The sequence below is a fragment of the Lissotriton helveticus genome, chromosome 11 (assembly GCF_964261635.1).
Source record: "Lissotriton helveticus chromosome 11, aLisHel1.1, whole genome shotgun sequence".
Lineage (NCBI taxonomy): Eukaryota > Metazoa > Chordata > Amphibia > Caudata > Salamandridae > Lissotriton > Lissotriton helveticus.
The window spans coordinates 429,315,741-429,335,404 of NC_136072.1; positions in this window are offsets into that span (position 1 = coordinate 429,315,741).

The window sequence follows — 19,664 nt, forward strand, 5'->3', positions numbered from 1 at the left end:
CAAAAGAAAGCAAACATAATACAGTAAAGCAAGACATTCAGGGTACGAATCGTAGTAAAGAGGATGCTGACGAGTTCCAGATACAAGGTATTGACAAACCGCATCGGAGAGAGGAGCAATGTCACTTTAAGCACTCCGAGCTGCTCCTATCTGTTAGATAGGGAGCGGTCGAGGAAAAGGATTTTGAGCTGGCTTTTGAATTTAGGGAAGGAAGGAATAGTTCTGATGTGGGGGGGATAGAGTTCCATATTTTGGGCGCATTTCCGGCAATGGACCTGTCCGCGGGTTTTTGTTTTCGAGCTTTTAGCGGGATAAGAAGTAGGGTATTAAGGCTTCTGCGAGACCTGTTCTGACCCGCTTTTCTGAGTTTGGACGCCATATATTCGGGTTTGCCTGTGTGTGAAGCAGGCTGTTCTAAACTTCGCCTGCATTTCTATTGAAAGCCACTTGAGTTATTTTAGAGCTGGAGAGATATGATCAAATTTCTTTATTCCAGTGACCATTCTGGAGGCCACTTTGAGGTTTGTTTTCAGATGAGCAAGATGAGTTTTGACTATTCCTGAGAGGACATTTCCATAGTCCAGTCGTGACAGCACCAATGCTTGGGTGGCTTGTTTGAGATCTTTGGATGTAATGAAGGGTTTTATTTTGTTTAGTAGCTTCAAGTTAAGGAAATCGCTCTTTGCCGAGATCTTAATGTGTTTGGTCAAGTCTAGTTTGGAGTCTAACGTGATGCCTAATAATTTAACGGAGTCAGCCAAGGTGAGGTTCCCATTGAGCGCATCGATATCTTTTAACCACTCGACCATTTGTGGGTTCTCTTCTTTGTTCGAGATGAGGAGTAGGCCGGTTTTGTCCGGGTTCAGCTTTAAATGGTTGCTTGACAGCCAACATTGCACTTCCTTTAGTGTTTCATTGAATCTATGAATGTCTTTAGAAGAGGAGATTTCCAAGCAGAGTTGGGTATCATCAGCGTAGAGGTGAAAGGGGATGTTAGCTTTTCTGAGTAGGGTGGTGAGGGGTTCCATGTAGTTGAAGAGTTGAGGGGAGAGCACTGATCCTTGGGGCACTTCCCTCTTGACTGGGTGAAGGTCGGATTCAAAGCTTCTGATTTTGATTCATTGGGAGCGGTTGTGCAAGAATGAGGAGAACCAGTTGAGGACCACGTCGTCAAGTCTGGCCATTTATTCGAGAGCTTTTGAGGAGAAGATTGTGATCAACTGTGTTGAATGCCACCGATAGGTCTAGGAGAATAAGGAGGCAACATTGGTCTAAGTCCAGTGATTTGTGTATGTCATCAATTACGTTGTGGATTGCGGTTTCTGTGCTGCACCCTTTCCTGAATCCCGACTGATGTGAGTCGAGTCGGTTGGTATTGTCCAAGTGCTGAGTTAGTTGGTGGAGAACACATCTTTCTAGGATTTTGGGAAGAAGAGACAGGTTAGAGACGGGTCTGAAGTTATTTAAGTCATTTATGTCCAGGTCTGTTTTTTTTAGCAGTGGTGTGACTTGTCCCACTTTCAGACAGTCTGGGACTAATCCGGTTTTTAGGGAGCTGTTAATAATCCTGCACCACAGTGAGGCTAGTGAGAGTTTCAGTTTTTTGGTGAGTTGAGCCAGAAGGGAGTCAAGGGTGTGAGATGAAGGTTTAAAGGTGGAGATAAGTTTGACTATCCCTTCTTCTAGAATAGGCTGAAAGAGTGACCAGGATTTAGTAGTCGGAGGGGGAGCACTACCAAGCACCCCACCCTGTCTGCTATGGGAGGGGGAAGAGCAGTTGGTGACCAGAGAGCGCTCTATCTTGGAGATCTTATTATTGAAGAAGTTGGCGAAGTTGTCGCATCATTCTTTGGAGGCCTGCCCCAGGGAAGTATCTGGTTTGGAGGTTTGGGGTCTAATAATACTGAAGAGTTCCTTAGGTCTGTTTTTTGCACTCTCCAGAGCAGAGCGGAAATACATAGATTTTTTGTTTTTGATGTGGTTATTGTATTTCTTCCGGATAGTTATGAGTTTGTCGCGATGGCAGGTAGTGTGCAAGCTCCTCCAGCGTCTTTCTGCGGCTCTTAGTTGTCTCCTTTCTTCATTAGTGTCAAAGGAGAACCAAGATCTGGACGGAATGGCTCGATTTTTTCTTAGTTTCAAGGGTGCCAGTTTGTCAAGAAGGATTATCATATTTGTGTTATAGAGCGAGGTGAGGTCAGTTGTGGAGAGATCTTTGTCACTGGGTAGGAGCAACGTTAGTCTATCTTCAATGCCGTCCAGGGGGATCGGGGTGAGATTTCTTGACCATTTGGGGGTGTCTTGAACAGGAGGCAGGGACAGGACTCTTTGGTTGATGTGGAATAAGATCATGTGATGATCCGACCAGTCCACTGGGAGGATGTTGTTGAACGTAATTGCGTCTTGGTGGGCAATGATGGCATCCAAGGTCGCACCTTTGTTGGGAGTTTCCTCAGAGCAGTGATGGTAAAGGTTATTGTCACAAAGGATGTTATTGAGAGATTGAATTAGTGTGTTGTTGGTCTCGTTCCAGCGTAATTTGAGATCACCCAGGATTATGTAGTTAGTGTCTTTGAGAGCGCAGTGGGCAATCAAGTCGGATAGGTGTTAACCAAAGTGGGGGAGTTGCCAGGTGGGTGATAGAGAAGGTGACCAACTAAAGGGTGGTTATCCTTAGTCTTGATGGTGACAGATAGACATTCAAAGGAGCTATATTTGCATGACTCCATTACAGCAATGTCAATGTCATCTTTATGGATGATGGCTACACCACCCCCGGGTTGATCTTTTCTATCTTTGTTGATGATGGTGAAACCTGGGGGCACCAGCATGTCTACACAAGGTGGGGAAATCTCATTTAACCATGTCTCCGTGATAAACGCAATGTCTAGGTCCTGAGAGCGGATGGCTTCAGCTAATTCTGTTACATGCTTGGGGGCTGACCTGCAGTTAATGAGCATGTAGTTAGTAGATAGATTATTTTTGCTCATATGCTTTCCTAATGGGGCCCTCGGTCTGGAGGTGAGGGAGGGCAGGGGTCTTGAGGTTTTCACGGGAAGGAGGTCTCTTCTGAAGCCCGTGATCACGTGAATATTGGAGTTAGTGGAAATTGGGAAAGGCGAGTCATAAGTGGAGGCTAGGTCCATAGCTTCTTCAGCGGACATTGCTGCTTTCGTTCTGGATGGTCTTTGTGTTTGGGTCTCCACATCTTTATTAGTGTGGCTATGAGCACCATACGCGGGGGCTTTGATTCCTGTGAAAGATTGTAGTGGAATCACAGCGTTGGTTCTAGGGGGCCTCGAAGTTGGTTCCCGCGGGCGGGTGCGGTCCCGAATAGGGGTTTTAGAGGGGTAGAGTCAATCGCATAGGAAGCTATGAGTTGGGAATGTTGGGGCTTTCGAGCCTTGTCTCGGTTGTAAAGGATTTCATAAAGGCCTCTGAAAATAATTTCTAGCTTGCTTTCTAGTAGATATAGCCGGTGCACCATATTTTCCGGGGCTGGTGGCGGACTCAAAAAGATCGGAACTATGTCATTTCCCCCTTTTAACTGCTGATCAAGTGTTCATTTTAATGAAGCACATTAGGTCAGGAGCCCCCTCGGATGCTTGCCAACCTTACCTAATTCAAAATCTGGAAGCCAGTTTTGCCCCAGCTCTCACGATTTTGATTAATATCTGCATTACAGTAGTCATCTTTCTATCAGAATGGAAGAAGACTTCCATACTGATTCTACTAAAAAAACCTTCATTGAATCCAACGGAGGAAAATAATTTTCACCCAATATCACGGCTTCTGTATACAGTTAAGTTACTTGAAAAACATCTCAATACCTGTTTGTCTGACTATTTAGAAGATAATTCTCTCCAACATGATGAACAATATGGTTTTAGAGAAGGCCATAGTATGCAGACAGGGCCGATAGCTGTCTCAGAAGAGATTAGATCTATTAAAGATGCTGTAGGGTGAGCTGCAGTGGTTCCTTTGGACCTTTCCGCACCTTTCGATACAGTAAGCCATGTTGTGATATTAGATCGATTAGCCAACCTTAGGATTTCTGGTCTGGTGCAAGATTTTCTCTCTTCTTTTTTGAGGCAAGGAGCAGATGGTGGCACTGGGAGAATTTAATTATAGATATTTTTCTCTTTCCTTTAGCGTTTCTAAGGGGTCCTGACTAAACCCAACGGTTTTTAACATATACCCTTTGGCTGAGTTGAGTTACCCTTTAGGTTCTCCACAGTTGCATCTGCTAATGATACACAGATTGTGATCTCTGTTGCAAGCAAACCTGTAAGAAGTGTCTGACAGTTTTAACAAGTGTATGAGATCAATTGTCAACTGAAGGTCTGCTAATTGTCCGAAGTTAAATTCAGACAAAGCAGAGGTTCTTTATTTGGAAAGATGACTAGTTTTTGGGATGATTCATGGTGGCAAGGGACTCCTGATCCCCTCCCTATCACTAAGAAATGAACCCCTGAGTAGTCTTTGGCATAGATCTATCTTTCAGGGAACAGATAAACAAACTGATCTCTTCTTGTTTTTTATGCTAAGATCCTTGAAGAAAGTGCTGCCTTTCATTCCTTTTTAGCAGAAAAAACTGTAGTCAATGCCTTGGTTTTGTCACTAATTGACTACTGTAACACCCTCTATTTGGGCGCCTTTCAGGGTGAGTTAAAAAAGCTCCAGACACTGCAGAATGCAGATACCCGCCTTCTTAAAAAAAACACAAATCAGTAACAAACACCTTGCAGAGCTTCATTGGCTTCCTGTAAGGATGAGGGTTGACTTCAAGGTACTTTGCCTGGCACATAAAGCTCTGAATGGAGTAGAACCCGACTACCTTAGGAAACAATTAAAGTGGTGTCACCCTCGGAGAAGACTAAGATCTGCCTCCTTATATCTGGTTTCTGTTCCTATGATAAAAAAGGCTTCCTGGAGTGGCCACAGCTTTGACTTTTCCACCTGTCAGCTATGGAGCACCTTGCCATTACATATTAAAAGCCAGTCTGATTTGCTTAGTTACCATAAATAGCTGAAGTCTTTGCTGTTTTCTCTTCCATTATGAGTCTTATATGCCTCTGGTCAGCTCTGAAGATCCTTAGCGCCAAGACACCTTCGGGCATTCGTGCACTTAAGAAATATCAAATATATTTTTATATAATCCTGTGTGACGTCTCTTTTGTTGTATATTCGTTGTGTTCCCTTGTGAGTTTGTTGCACAAATGCTTTACAAATTGCTTCTGATGATAAGCCTGCCTGCTCTATGCCAAGCTACCAGAGGGTGAGCACATGTTATCTTTCGTGTGTAACTGGCTTGGCCCGACTAGAGTGGTGGGTTCTGCTTGGCTTAGGTGCATACCCTAGCCAACCAGAAACCCAATTTCTAACACCTACTCTGTCAAAAACCATAGCATATGGAAAGATGTAGGAAACAAGCAAGTAAATATGAGGAAAAGTGTATAAATGATGACAATAGTTTGGGGCCCAATGATAGAAAGTATTGCTGAGCTTAGAAGTGTAACCAAACAAACACAACAGCCATTTATTATCCAAAGCCGGACTGGCCCTTCTCCCGCTTTGGCATTTCCCCAGTAGGTTGCAGGCTTGGACTCTGCTTTCATTGCAGGATGGGCTGTCATGACCCAATCATGGCCCCACTGCTTCATTCTAGTCTCAGTTCTCTTCAGAGTAGGAAGATTTGGACATGTTTGCCATGGCTGATATTGTTTCTAGTCCTGCCTTAGCCATATTTCATTCTCATTGTCAGAATCCCTTTCAGAGGGCCATGGGGCAAGCAGGAGCTATTGGGCCCAACTGTGGGGGTTGTGGCCTTTTGCTTCTTGTGTCCTGGGGACCAACCTACTATGGGTCCTGAGTAACTAGGCCAAGTACACCTTCAGCACTTGACTCCCAGTGGTAATGCAGATCCAACAGTTTAAGGCTTCTAGGATGGGGGGTAGGTGAAAGGTGTGCACAGACTCACACTTTAAACCATGTGTAGCATTCCCAATAAATGAAATCCATATATGACTTTTATGAAAAAAGAGTATTTATTTGCAAACACAAAGTGAAATACAGTGCACATTAGATGATACACACAGTCTTCATGAGGCTGGCACTCTAGCGTTCTCTGGGTACAGCTCTGCATCCCACTCTCTTATCTAAGTACGGTGCCTATACCCCATTCATGTGAGGCTATCATTCAAATTAGGTGCTGCTAGAAAGCACAAGTCTCATAAGTTCCATGATGGATTCTTAACCGTGACAAAGATAGCTTTCCAAGTGATGCACCCTTCTTTAACTAAATATGATCATCTAAATCATCTAATGAGGCTGTGCTACAGTGGCATGTGCTCTGTCCAAGAACACACAATTCAAGAGGCCATAGCTAATCCAACAACATAGAGGAAGTAGAGCTAAAGTGCACTGGCACTGCGTAGTAAAATACGTAACTTGAATAAATGAAGAATTCTGGGATCAATTCGGTGCAAGACTGCTAAAAATGCTGAACACAATGAAAATCAATATTGACTAAAGAATGATGAACAACTCCTTTTCTGTATAATCAGTGTCTGTGCACCTTGGGTATACTTCCCCTCTGCTGTTGGAGTAGCTATTGCCTCTTTGATTCTTAAAAGTCAAAATGTCCCAGTGTAAAACTGCTTTTAGTCACATCAAATTGCTCCAGAGGCTCAATGGCTTGGCAATCAGCCTTATAGGCACTTGGTGGGAGATATGGTTTACCAGCCCAGGTGCTCGTTAGTGGCCCAGTGGTGAGCAAAAGTCTAGCTGCAATGGCAAGGTGCCTGGCATGCATGGCACTCCTCCAACCGTGCCGTAAGTGTTGACTGTGCCTTGGTTCGGGTGAAGGAATTGGTGCTCTTCTTCTGCATCCTTCTAAGCTGTTCTACTACACCCTGCTCCAGGGCAATGTCCCTCTTCTTCTCTATGGAACCCTCCTGGCAATGAGGGTTGAGAAAAGTGCACTCTTGGCAACGGCCCCTTCTGCTCACAACACTGCACAGGAGATGGTCACCTTCTTCCCACAGCACTGTACCAGGGTGTTGGCCCTTATCTTTATCCTATTCCCCACCTTGCAATGGTTGTCGCAACATCACACATGAATTGGTGGCCCCTTTGGCTCACAACACTGCATGGCGATGGCCCACTTCTTTCCACAGTGAAGTATCAGAGTGATGGCCCTTATCTTCACTATCGCCCCTTCCTGACAACAAGGCATTGCTTGAACAGCAGCACCCAGGTAGATTGCCTGATTGGCCTAAGGGAGCTCATAGCAGACCCAGAATATCCCACTCTGCTTAAGGGATCCACTCAACAGGATTCCCACTAGACCTCGTTCACTGCAGACACTCCCCTCCTCCTCACAGTGTTTTGACAAGTAGGTAGATACTGGTGCTCCAGGCTCCAGGACTAATGGCCTTGATGTTCCTGGGCAATCTGGGAGGCTGGCAGACCCGAGTCTCGCGTCCTGGTCACAACAGGCAGAAGTCATGCTGAGCTTCTCCACATGGATGCACAGCTCCAGTCTGACTATTTTAGGAGTTTCAAGCTCTCCTTTTTATAATCCATTTCCGGATACAGATTGGATGGAGGGTTTATTTACAAGCCCATTGCGCATCTGCGTCACTTTTATTGACGCACCAGTGGCGCAATGGGCTTGCCCATATTTACAAGGCCACATAAAGTCACACTGCATGACTTTACATGGCCTTGAAAATATGGGCCACTTTCACACATTACTCTGCATGAAAGGGGTGTTCCATTGTGTTACTGTGGGTGTTCCCACACAATATCCATGGAGCTTGACGCACTCCCAGATTTACAACATTTTGTAAAACATCAGAAATACTCCTATATCTCCTCATTTTATGACATGCTCTATTGTTTTGTGCAGGAAGTTGTGCCTTCCTGCATAAAACAATCATCCCAGCAGCACAGACACCCTTGCAAAATTATTGCAAGAGAGCCTGAGCTGGCACATGTCAGCCAACTGTGTTCTAATGCAGGGGACAGCACAGTGATGCATTGTATTGTTGTTAATACGACGCATCAATGTGCTTTGAAAATGATGCAGCACGGCGCAGCTAAATGGCTTGCAGAGCCGCCCTGCATCCTTTTCTTGTAGATGAGGCCCTTAGTGTCTGAGTCTTTGAAATTTGTGATATGAGGGTTGATCACTTTGAAGTTCCCATTCCTATGTCCTTTCCTTTGTACAGGAAGCAGTGTGTCACAGCAGGAACAACTCCAAACCTAACCGCTAAACCGCAGCGGCAATTTCACCTCGGTGCGGCGATTTAGTGGAGTGGGCGGGGCCGTGTCAGCCAACGGGCATGCGCAGCACTATGGAGGTAGTGCTCGCGACGGCCGTTGGCCGACGAACCAATGGAAGGGGTTAATATCACCATACGCAGGGCTTGAGAGTGACTAGGGGATCACATGTGGATGTCAGCCTCACAGATATCTGCCGATCAAAAGGATACCAAGACACCCAGCCCTATTCTTTTCTTCTCTTATCAGCCCTATATCCATCCTGAGTTTTGCCAAGTCCCCACTGACCTTTACAGAAACTAAAAGCCCTTCGGTAGGGCAAAAGAGATTCTGGCTCTTCCTTTCTTCAGTGTCTGTCCCAGCCAACTCTCAGGAATGCAGGCAAATAACAAATCTGTGTGTGATGATTCCTACTCATGCATCTTTAATGCCCTGACCTTCCATTATGGAACCCACACTTTTTGTGTACTGTGCCTTACACAGGAACAAGTGCATCGCAGTACGCACACACAATCGCATGCATTGCTGCACAGTGCTACATACTAACATGATGGAGGCCAAGAGCGAATTAGGTACACAGCAGCTGAACTTCACCTGAGTGGGCCAGCAGGCCTCACTCCAGTGACACAGGTAAAGAGAACTGCCCATGTTATTGCTCACTGTCACAAAAAGCGGTATGCTGCCACCACCGACCTCATGCTACTTAACTCTGGGTAAGGTCAGTAGCCCTTTATCATTACCAGGGTAAGGCTTTGTGCATCCCTTCCCGTCTGATAAAACCACAGTCCGGGAGACAGGCCTGAGTCATGGTGCACACGCCTGATCCGTGTTCACCCATGACAAAAAAGGGGGAACATCCATTACCACGTGGTTTTTACACCGCACTGCCATTACAACGCGGGCTTTACAACGCAAGTCGTTACCACGACTTGCGCTGTGGGGCGCTCTAGGCTAAGGAATAGTAGATTTACTATTCCAACACCTTCCCTACTGTACGTAGGCTGGTGTTGGAATAGTAAATCTTACTATTCCTAAGTCCAGCACCCTACAGCGCAAATGGTGGTAACGACTTGCGTTGTAAATCCCGCATTGTAATGGCACGCGGGGTAAAAGACCGCGTTGTATTGACATACAATCACAAAAAAGTCAGTAGCATGGATCCAGATGTTTGTGCTGTTGGGGCGCTAAGGGAAGGACTGAACGTCCATTGAAATGCAGGGTGTTTTCCTGACCCAATACTCATAAATACATGCATTTATACATAGTACTGTGCATGGATGATTGCACTGATTGGGATGGAATAATGATGTGACAGATGTATGGGGTAGATGATGCAAGCTTTCTGGTATTTGGTGGCCGTTAAGATTTCACATTCCTGAGTGCACAGGTACATTGATGACAGACCAGAAAGCAGCTAATCCATACTGAAGAGTTTACCCCATACACTTTATGGGATATGCGTACGAATTTAATGGTATTACTCAAGAATAGGGATGTATGTATATCGGAATATTGGTGGGCGAAACATTTTGGTGAAACACAAAACAAGTGAAGTTCACTCATAGAAACATTTTGCTCACGGAAAAAAACTGCTGCTTTTCGTGAAATTATTTCACTGGGCATAAATTCATTAAGTTTGGGATTTTTTGTGGTGTTTGTGCAATCATTACCCTGCCACCTACTCTGAACCTGATGAAACACCTAGAACCCCTATTGACTGGCAACAATTTCTGAATTTAAAAAATGCACACAAATCAGTTTTTCACACTTTTTTCACTCGTGTTTCGCAAAAGAAAAATCGCAGGTTTAATGTGGAACATAGAAATATGGGAGATTCCTAAAAATAATAAAAACATTAAAAAAGGAAATCATTTTCAGTAATACAGTCATCTTACATCGAGAGGTTGCTGGTGGAGGTGCGTGTTTAGGTGTATCATTTGATGATTTTGCAATTGAAGCTGCAGTGGACTCAAAGAAAAACTTCCCAGTAGAAGGTAAAAATCAACCTACACAATAATTTGAAAACAGAGAGGAGCAATCGTAGAAGGAAATTTACATTAAACAGGAAACCATGCCTGAATTGCAAAGGGTTAGAAACTTGATAGGCTGGAGAATTTTCCTCTGCAATATAATTTCTGGTGCCAGTAGCATTTTAACTCAAAGCTAGCATCTTCCTTGGAAAAGTATGACTATTAGTAACTATGTAAGTTGATTTGTTAATTATATGTCAGATTTTGATCAACTCGAAAAGACCTGTATTGCAATATTACTATAATTATAAAAGTGCGAGTGAACTAAGTTTGAAAGATATCCAAACGGATGCTTCTATGATCAATCTAAATTGCTCAGGTAATTATGCATAACGCAATGTTGGCTCCTTACTCAGCCACATAATGAGATAAACCACTAGAGTTTAGTAGGAGACAGAAGGAACTTGGAAAGATGCCAAGAGCATCAGAGCTGCTGAAGCTAAAACGCGGTCGCTCTTAAAACGTTGCCGCAGGATTTCATGTATCCTATGTTGTTAGGACACCCTGGCTCAGATTTACATAAAAGTCACGGAACGCAGCACAACAGCCATAAATGATGCGCTGCGTTATGTGACAGGGAGGGAGAAGGAGAGCGCTATGTCGACAGAGATAGGGCTCTTTCCTCCCCACTCCCTAGCGCCGGTGCTGATTTCCGCTGCAGTGTGCCTTAGCGTCATAGTGCTACGGTGCATGCCTGAGTCTACCATCATTTTTGTACAAAATACTATAGGGCAGATTAATAAACCCCTTGCGTCACTTTTGCACCGCGTTGCGTCACTTTTGTGATGCATCAGCGGTGTAAAAGTTGCGGCCCATTTACAACATGACGCATCTAGAGAGATGCGTCACATTATACCTGCACCAGGTATAATGTATGCCGGGTAGGCAATCCAATGCAAAAAGCCACGTAGAACTGGCGCAGTGAAATGTACAAGATTTCACTGCTTCACTCTACGCCTTCACTGCGTCAGAATCCCTACACCTACTCAGACCAGGCGTAAGGTTTGACGAAGTACATTTTACATGGGACCTACCTATGTTTTCTGGTGCATTGCTGAAGTTGCTTCACTTTTGTGACAAACTCCAACAATGCGTCACTTTTCCTCCAACAGATGCGTCAGAATTTCTGACGCATCTGTAATTCCTTTACAATACAATGCACCATGGCGGCGCAGGGACATTTGAAGGTGACACAAGGAACTGACGCATCTATGCAGATGCGTCAGTTCCTTGTAATTCTGCCCCAAAATGTAGACAAACTTAAAAACGTTTCCTACTTTGCACGTGAGCAGCACAATGCAGCAAGAATGCGCAGTCTGAAAAAAAAGGAGAAATAATAAATTGTCTCCTTTTAATGCCTTTAAGGCTCCTTAATGTTACATTCAGGGTACTTTCCAGAACAAAACAAGTTTTGCAATGGAAAGTAAATTTGAAGAAAAAAAACTGTGCTGGTTAGTGTCACTTTTGTGCAAAATGTTAGTAAATCTACGCCCCTTGGGGCTTATTTACAAGCCCCTTGCACTGCTAGTAGGTCACTTTTTCCCATGGCAGTGCAAGCGGCTTGTGTGTTTAAACTTCCACCAATTCTTTTCAGCTTATTCTGTGGTTTTTACATTTTATCAGAAGGAACTATGAAACTGTCTGCATCCCAGAAGCTATGACCAAATCAGAACTGAAGCCAACACGCAATCTATAAAATGCAATCTATAGTATTCAAGCGCCATCTTGTGGATATTATATGTAAGACGGATAGTGTATTAAAATTTGAGTAGTTCAGTTAAACAGATATAGCAGGGACTAGCGGCAATGATGAAGACATCCCACATGTTTACATGTTTAAAACACGCAGTGGCAAAGCCAATATGTCTTGCCTTTAGGATCCAATGGATTTGCCAATGGTTTTAGCAATGCTCTACACTCAGCACTTCAAATGCTATATAGCGTGGCTAAGACTAAACAAAGAAAGTGACTATGATGCGTCCACCCACCTCTATCATTTTGTAGGCGTGAACAGCACAGGTACGCACATCTGCAAAATAACGTGGATGCCATTTTCTTTTTTTAACCTATCTGAGTTGAATAGGTAATTAAAAAATGCTAGTATCGTGAAAGAGTTTTTTTCCTATTTTGGTACACTGGCGGGGAAGCACCATGTGGGGGGCGTTTGGAAGGAAACTTTACCGGGGGTCCAAAGCAACACACTGGAGCAGAAGCAACACAGAGAGCGTGAGAAGCAATTCGGGCAAGAGAGAGAGTAACGGAGCTTGGAGGGAAAGAAAACCACCCCAGCTAGACAGAGGAACTTGGGGCCTCATTTATGAGAAGTGACACATCGCTGCGTGAAAGCAGCGATGCGTCACTTCCCAGTGCGCCCACCTTGCGACATGATTGATGCATCATATTTACTGTATGACGCATCATGTCGCAAGGAGTTACAGATACGTCAGTATTTCTGACGTATCTGTATGGCGCAAAAGTGACGCATTGCTGGAGTGTGCCACAAAGTTATGCAACTCCAGCAATGTGTCCTTTCACATGGGGCAAGCGTAAGATATTGACGCATTTGCACCCTAGAAGTGGCGCAGTGAAACCTGGTAGATTTCACTGCGTTACTTCTACGAGGCTTGCTCACATGGGAACGTCCACTCTGCATACATTATACCTGACACAGGTATAATGAGCGCAGGGGTTTGCAAAGTGACGCATCTGCGTAGATGCATCACTTTGTACATAGGGTGCAACAGAAGGCATGCTTTACGCCGCCGATGAGTCACAAAAGGTGACGCAACGGAAGCGCAAAACTGTCGCAAGGCCTCATAAATAAGGCCCTTGGAGCTGTTGGAGGTAAGCACACTTGCGAGAAAACAATGAATGAGGTGAAGATTATGAGGGCCAGCTCATGCCTAGGGAGAAAAACAAATAGTCAAGTGAGAGCAACATGAAGGGTGGTGGAGGTGAAAGGAAGTACACAATGAAGAAAACTGGAAATTACATGCAGTCTCGTGGAGTGTTTAACCAAAATGAAAAAGGTAGTGCTTCAAAAGTGAGCAGTGCAGGACACTAGTAATATGTCCATTGCTAGGAGAGGGACAAACACAAGAAGAGAAAGTAAAGCTTAACACATAAGTTAACCTTATGTGTTCAAAGCAACCAAGTGAGAGTGACAGTAAAGCCAACTAATCACAGAAATGGGAAGGTTCTAAGCCCACTGTAATTTGACAGTTGGTCTTTTCATCAACAGGCAGCTTACTCTGCGTCTGGTAGAGAGACCTAAAAAGGGCGAATCAACCAACAGAGGATCCTGGCAATCCTACTGAGTTCAGGTGGCTGACCGACACCTTATGGTTGATTGTATCAAATGAGCCAGACAGATGTAATAACAAATGTCAACCTTGTACAACTTCATTCCTGACTGTAAGCAAGTCATTGAAAATGACTAATGGCACAGACTGGCCACTCTGCCTGGAACAAAAACCTTCCTGAACTGAATCCAAATTCCCCTGGACCTCAAGGTGATTAGACAGACACTTCCCATTGTGTTTCACAATCAGTTTTAAAATGGTTGCAGGAGAGAAATGGGGGTAGAGTTGTTGAAAATAGCCAACTGTTGGTCTCATTTCTTACTCATGGCATAAAAACATTTGTTTCCGAAAGGGTAGACATGGTGCCAAAAGATAGTGAAGGACTGATGACTTTACAGATTTGCACACCAATAGTTGGAGCAAAAAGCTAAAAATAATAAAATGGCCACTGTGCAAGGATTGTCTCAGGTCCCACATTTTATGGGCATTTAATCCAAAAACAGCATTTTCCAACCAGTAAAAAGTCTAGCTTCATAGATGCCAAAGCACTGAGCCAAATATCCAAATTTCCCTGAGAGGAACCTTTTTTGATGCCTGAGAAATGAAGAGGAGTTAACATCATCTAAGAGTTCAATTTACAGGGCAACTCACTTGGCTACACAGTGAGGACCTGAAAGTTGATACATGAGATTCAATGTAGGTTTATTACAAATTCAAAGGGAAACTGATGTGTACAAGTCTCAAGAATATGGTGTAAAAATACAGAATCTCTACTGGCAGTTCAAATTGTCTCACAAGGTTTAGTCTCATTAGCAGAAACTAAGCAAGGAATTCAGTAATAGCAATGCAGAAAATAAGGAACAACATCTAGTAATCCGTGTATGATTCGTGGTCCTCTTGCCTATACATGACTATATCTAAAAACCTGAACTAAGCCTGAAATAAGTAGCGTTAAATGGGGAACCTCTAATTAGATCTAGGAAAGTATCAGCATTGTAGAGACGTCTTTAGAAGTTCTCCAACATCAGGAGTATTGCATAACATAAAACCACAGACAAAAATATAGTACCTCTCTGAGTCTAAAAGGAATCTGCCCAAAAGCTAAAGTGTGTCCACAGTACATTTGAGAATTCCACATCATGTGTCCCAGTACTTTTCCATCTTCTCACAGTTAAACTTGGCAACCTTATTTGGTACTCGCATCTCATGGTCTGAACATCAGGACATCCTTGGATTCCTCCTGTCTCTATATATAACATGAATTTGTATCCTCCCTTTGTTCATTACTGCCTCTCTTCCTTGGCAAAAGTTATTTTCCTGAGCCTCACTATCTATCATACACAATGTACCTTTCAATAACTATGAATGCACCTGCAAAGAAGAAAAACCCTGCAGCCTGAGTAAACCTTCACGTTGAAGGTTAAACATTAGAGTCCAAATACTTAAGGCCTTTGGTCAAGCTAAAGTAGCAAAACACTTCAATACATGCATGGTTATGGATGCATATACATTTATGATGCAAGATGCTATTCAAATGAATTCACAAGTATATAAGAGTTAACAAAATTACTCAAACAACACAAATGCAGATATATATGAAAACTGCAATTTGGTATCACTATAAGGAAAACATTATAAAGTTAAAGATAAAGTTTTTATGAAGCGCTTGTAGACCAGACGGTTTCTTTGCGCTGAGGATGGAGGTACAGGGGGGGAGGAGGCAGAGGTGGCGCTTATTCAGCAAATGCTGATGAGAAAAGCTGAGTCTTCAGGGCCCTACGGAAGTCCATATAGGAGGCAATTGTCCTAATGCTGAGGGGTAGAGTGTTCCAAAGAGAAGGGGCCAGAAAAGAAAAACTCATGCCACCGTGTTTTTTCCTTCTGAAACGGGGGACGCACAGAAGGTGCTTAGAGGAGGATCGCAGGTCCCGATTAGGAACATAGGCTTTAAGTTTAGAAGTAATAAAGGCAGGCGCTGTACCAGCAAGGGCCTTGAAAATCAGACAACCCAATTTGAAAAGGGAACGTTCAGAGAGCGGGAGCCAATGTAATGCTTTTAACAATGGGGTGACATGGGAGTGCTTGGGAAGTTTAAAAACTATCCTAGCAGCCTGGTTCTGGATTAGTTGGAGACGGCGGAGCTCGTATGCAGGAATACCAACATACAGAGCATTTCCATAGTCCAAACAAGATATAACCATGGCTAGTAGGATGAGTTTCAATGCTGCAGTAGAAAAAAAACGAGAAACTTTACGTATGATATGTAACTTAAGAAAGCAGGATGACACCACCACACTAATTTGAGAGTGCATAGAGAGATCACTGCTGACTCTAACACCAAGAGTTTTGACGGAAGCAGAGGGAGAAGGAGGGGAACCTAGGGACAAGGGCCAAAAGGCAGAAGACCAGGGACTGGAGACACCACCAGTAGGCACCAACTCGGTCTTATCAGGGTTAAGCTTAAGGTGGTTAAATTCATCCAGTCACTGATGAAAGTCATGATTGATTGGAAGTTAAGAACAGAAGAGGGAATAGAAGAAATATTAACCCCTTCCGCAATCATGACGAGCTGAGCTCATCATGAGTTGCGCCGCTCGCACGCTGATGACGAGCTCAGCTCGTCATGTAACGCGGCTTTTTGAAAAACGCAGCGCGCAGCGGGAAAACCGCTAGCGCGCATGCGGTTAAAGATGAGTTGAAGGTCATCGGCGTAATTAAACACCGTGACATCCAATTTCTGCAGGGCGGAAATAAGAGGAAAGATATAGAGATTAAAAAGAAGAGGAGAAAGAGATGACCCTTCGGGGACACCCCATGTGATGACGTGCGGGGCAGCAGAGAAACCTGCCAGCTGGACCGCCTGCTAACGGTTCTCCAAAAACGAAGTGATCCACACCAAGGCAGATCCCCGAATGCCCGCGCCCTTGACACGATCGATCAAGATGGTATGATCGACCGTGTCAAAGGCGGCGGACAAATCCAGGAGAACTAGGGCTTGAGAAGAGTTGGCATCAGCACCACCTCTAAGCTCGTCCAGCACAGAAAGAATGACAGACTCTGTGGAGTGCGCCGGACGAAAGCCTGCCTGATGGGGGTCTAAAAAGTGCGAATTCTCAATAAAGGAGCTAAGGCATGTAGTAACATAGCTCTCCAAGATTATCCCCAAATATATATATAAATGTCTGAATATATATTCAGATATTTATTATAAATATATTATATATATAAATGTCAGAATTATACAGCAAATGCACCTTCAGTTTGTTGGTCAAGTGCATCAATTAATTTAAAGATATTAAAGCACACAAATATATGCACTTATATATGGCATAGAAAGGATATGAAAGGGTGGAGCCAAAATTACGCTGCTCCAGTCCCCCCTCTGATGGTGAATCAAGACATCACAATTTAAGATCTCATCTTATCAGATAGATGATCTAAAACCTTGTGGTCTTCCTACATCTTTCAGACATAACATGTTCTTATATTATTTACTCTGACTCACCTCTAGCTCTACATTCATTTTCTTCCAATTCACTCCCTGTTTGACGTTCATGCACTTATATCCCTTTAAGATAACAATTAGAAACATTACACAAAGGGCAAATATCACAAGAGGTTTCAAAGTAGCACCCAAAGTTCCACTTCCCAGGTTTCCAAACCATCTGCCCACTAAAACAAATCCATTCCCAATAGCTTCTCAAGCACCTGTCACTTCTAACTATCTCAACTCTTCCTTTAGACTTGAAATATTCTTAATATACTTCTGTGAGTCTTTATTTTGTCAGGAATGTAAGTGCATCATTGATGGACCTTGATTTGATTTGATTTGATTTTTGTATAGCGCTTGAATCACCCCCCGGGGGGGGGGGGTATCTCAGCGCTTGGAAACGCAGCATTAGCAGTGCAAGGGAGGTTAAAACAGGGCAGTTTTAAGGAGTCTTCTGAATTTTAGGTGATCCTGACACTGTCTTAGGGCAATTGGTAGTTGATTCCAGATGAAAGGGGCATGATATGAGAAGGACCTGCCTCTAGATCTAGCCTTTTTTATTTTGGGTATTTTGAGGAGAGATTGGGAGCTGGAGCGCAGAGTCCAGGCCGGGTAATAGTGGTGAAGTCTCTCTACTATATAGGGTGAGCCATTGCCCCAGATAGCTTTGTGTGTGAGGCAGCAGATCTTAACTTTCACACGTTGTCGTATGAGCAGGCAGTGTAGCTGGTGGAGGAGGGGAGCGGAGGCTGATCTGGGGGGAGCATTCAGAACTGTCCGGGCGGCTGTGTTCTGTATCATTTGCAATCGGTTTAAGGAGGACTCATTTGCTGCGATCAATAGGGCGTTGCAATAGTCCAACTTGCTTAGTATCAGGGCCTGTGTTAGGGTCTTTCTTATTGTGTCGGGGAGATGAGGAAAAGCTTTCCTTAGTAGGCCAAGGGTGTGGAAGCAGGAGCCGACTGTGTGTGTAACGTGTTTCTTCATGTTTAGGGACAGTTCAAGGTGGACACCGAGGTTTTTGACTATGGTTGCCGGGATTGGGGGTTTGCCTAGTTCTGGGGGCTACCAGGAAGGTGACCAAAGGAGGGGGGCATCTCCAAAGAGCAGGACCTCCATCTTCCCGGCATTCAGTTGGAGGAAGTTGCATTCCATCCAGCGTGAGATTGCCAGCATACCTGAGGAGAAGGTAAATTGGGCAGATTGAGAATTTTTATTGAAAGCGAAGGTGAGCTGGCTGTCGTCTCATAGGATATCGGAACAAACCCATGTTTTCTCAAGAGGGTTGACAGAGGGGCTATATATATGTTGAACATAGAAGGACTCAGGCATGAGCCTTGTGGCGCCCCCTTAGTGAGTACCTGGGGAGTGGATCGGAAGGGGCCTAAATTGATGGTTTGGGAGCGGTTAGAGAGTATGCTGATTATCAATTTCAGGGCTGTCCCCCCAACTACTGCTTCCCTGATTCTTGTGAGCAAAGTCTGGTGGTCCACCGTGTCAAAGGCGGCGGATAGGTCCAATAACACTAAAAGGGTAGGCTGATTCTGGTCTAGGGAAAGTCTGATGGTGTCGGTGACGGCCACTAGGGCCGTCTCAGTACTATATTTAGGACGAAAACCTGATTGGGTGGGGTCAAGGTAGCCAGTCCTTTCAATGTGGCTGGAGAGATGATGATTGACATGTTTTTCCAAGACTTTGCTCAAATAGGGGAGGAGGGAGATGGGGCGGAGGTTCGAGAGATTTTCTGTGGGGAGTTTGGGGTTTTTTCGGATAGGGATGACTTGGGCAGCCTTCCATGAGGAGGGTAAGTGGCCTTCTTCCAGGGACTGGTTTAATATAGACCAGATGGGCTCAGATAGTTGTTCGGTTAGGGAAGCTATGATTTTGGCAGGTATGGTATCAAGTGGGGAGCCTGACTTTATGGCCTTCATGGCAGTTTTGATTTCTTCGCGTGTTAGAGGGGGGACATTTAGAAGGGTGTCAGGGTTGGGTATGGGCCTAGCGGGGGTGTCAGGAGAGGAGCCTGGGGGAGGGGGAAGTTTGGTAGTAACAATATTATTGTAGATGTTTTCAATTTTTTGTATAAAGTGATTGCTAATGTTATCACATAGCGTTTGGGAGGGAGTATCTTCTGATTCACAGGCTTTGGGGTTTGTAAAGGTTTTCAGGATTTGGTACATAGCTTTGGGCGAATTGTCCACCTGGCTAAGTTGGAGGACTATATGTGCTTTATGTGCGATCATTGATGGACCTTTAACACCCAACAAACCCTGCCCTGCTTTTCAGGAAGGATGTCTTACACAAGTCTATTCTGCGAAACCATGGACCTCTATTGCTACCATTTTGATGTCCACTACTAATATAGCTCCTGCTGCGCTAGTAGCAAACACATCCACTATAGTGGCCAGCTTTCTAATATTGAGGTCATTCAAAATTACCCCCTCAGATGGGATCATTTCACCAAAAAACATCTCCTGCCACTTCTCCAGCACTTACTCCTAGCGTAGGCCTTAAAATTTGTTCCCACACGGGATCCTTGAAATGTTCCACATGATT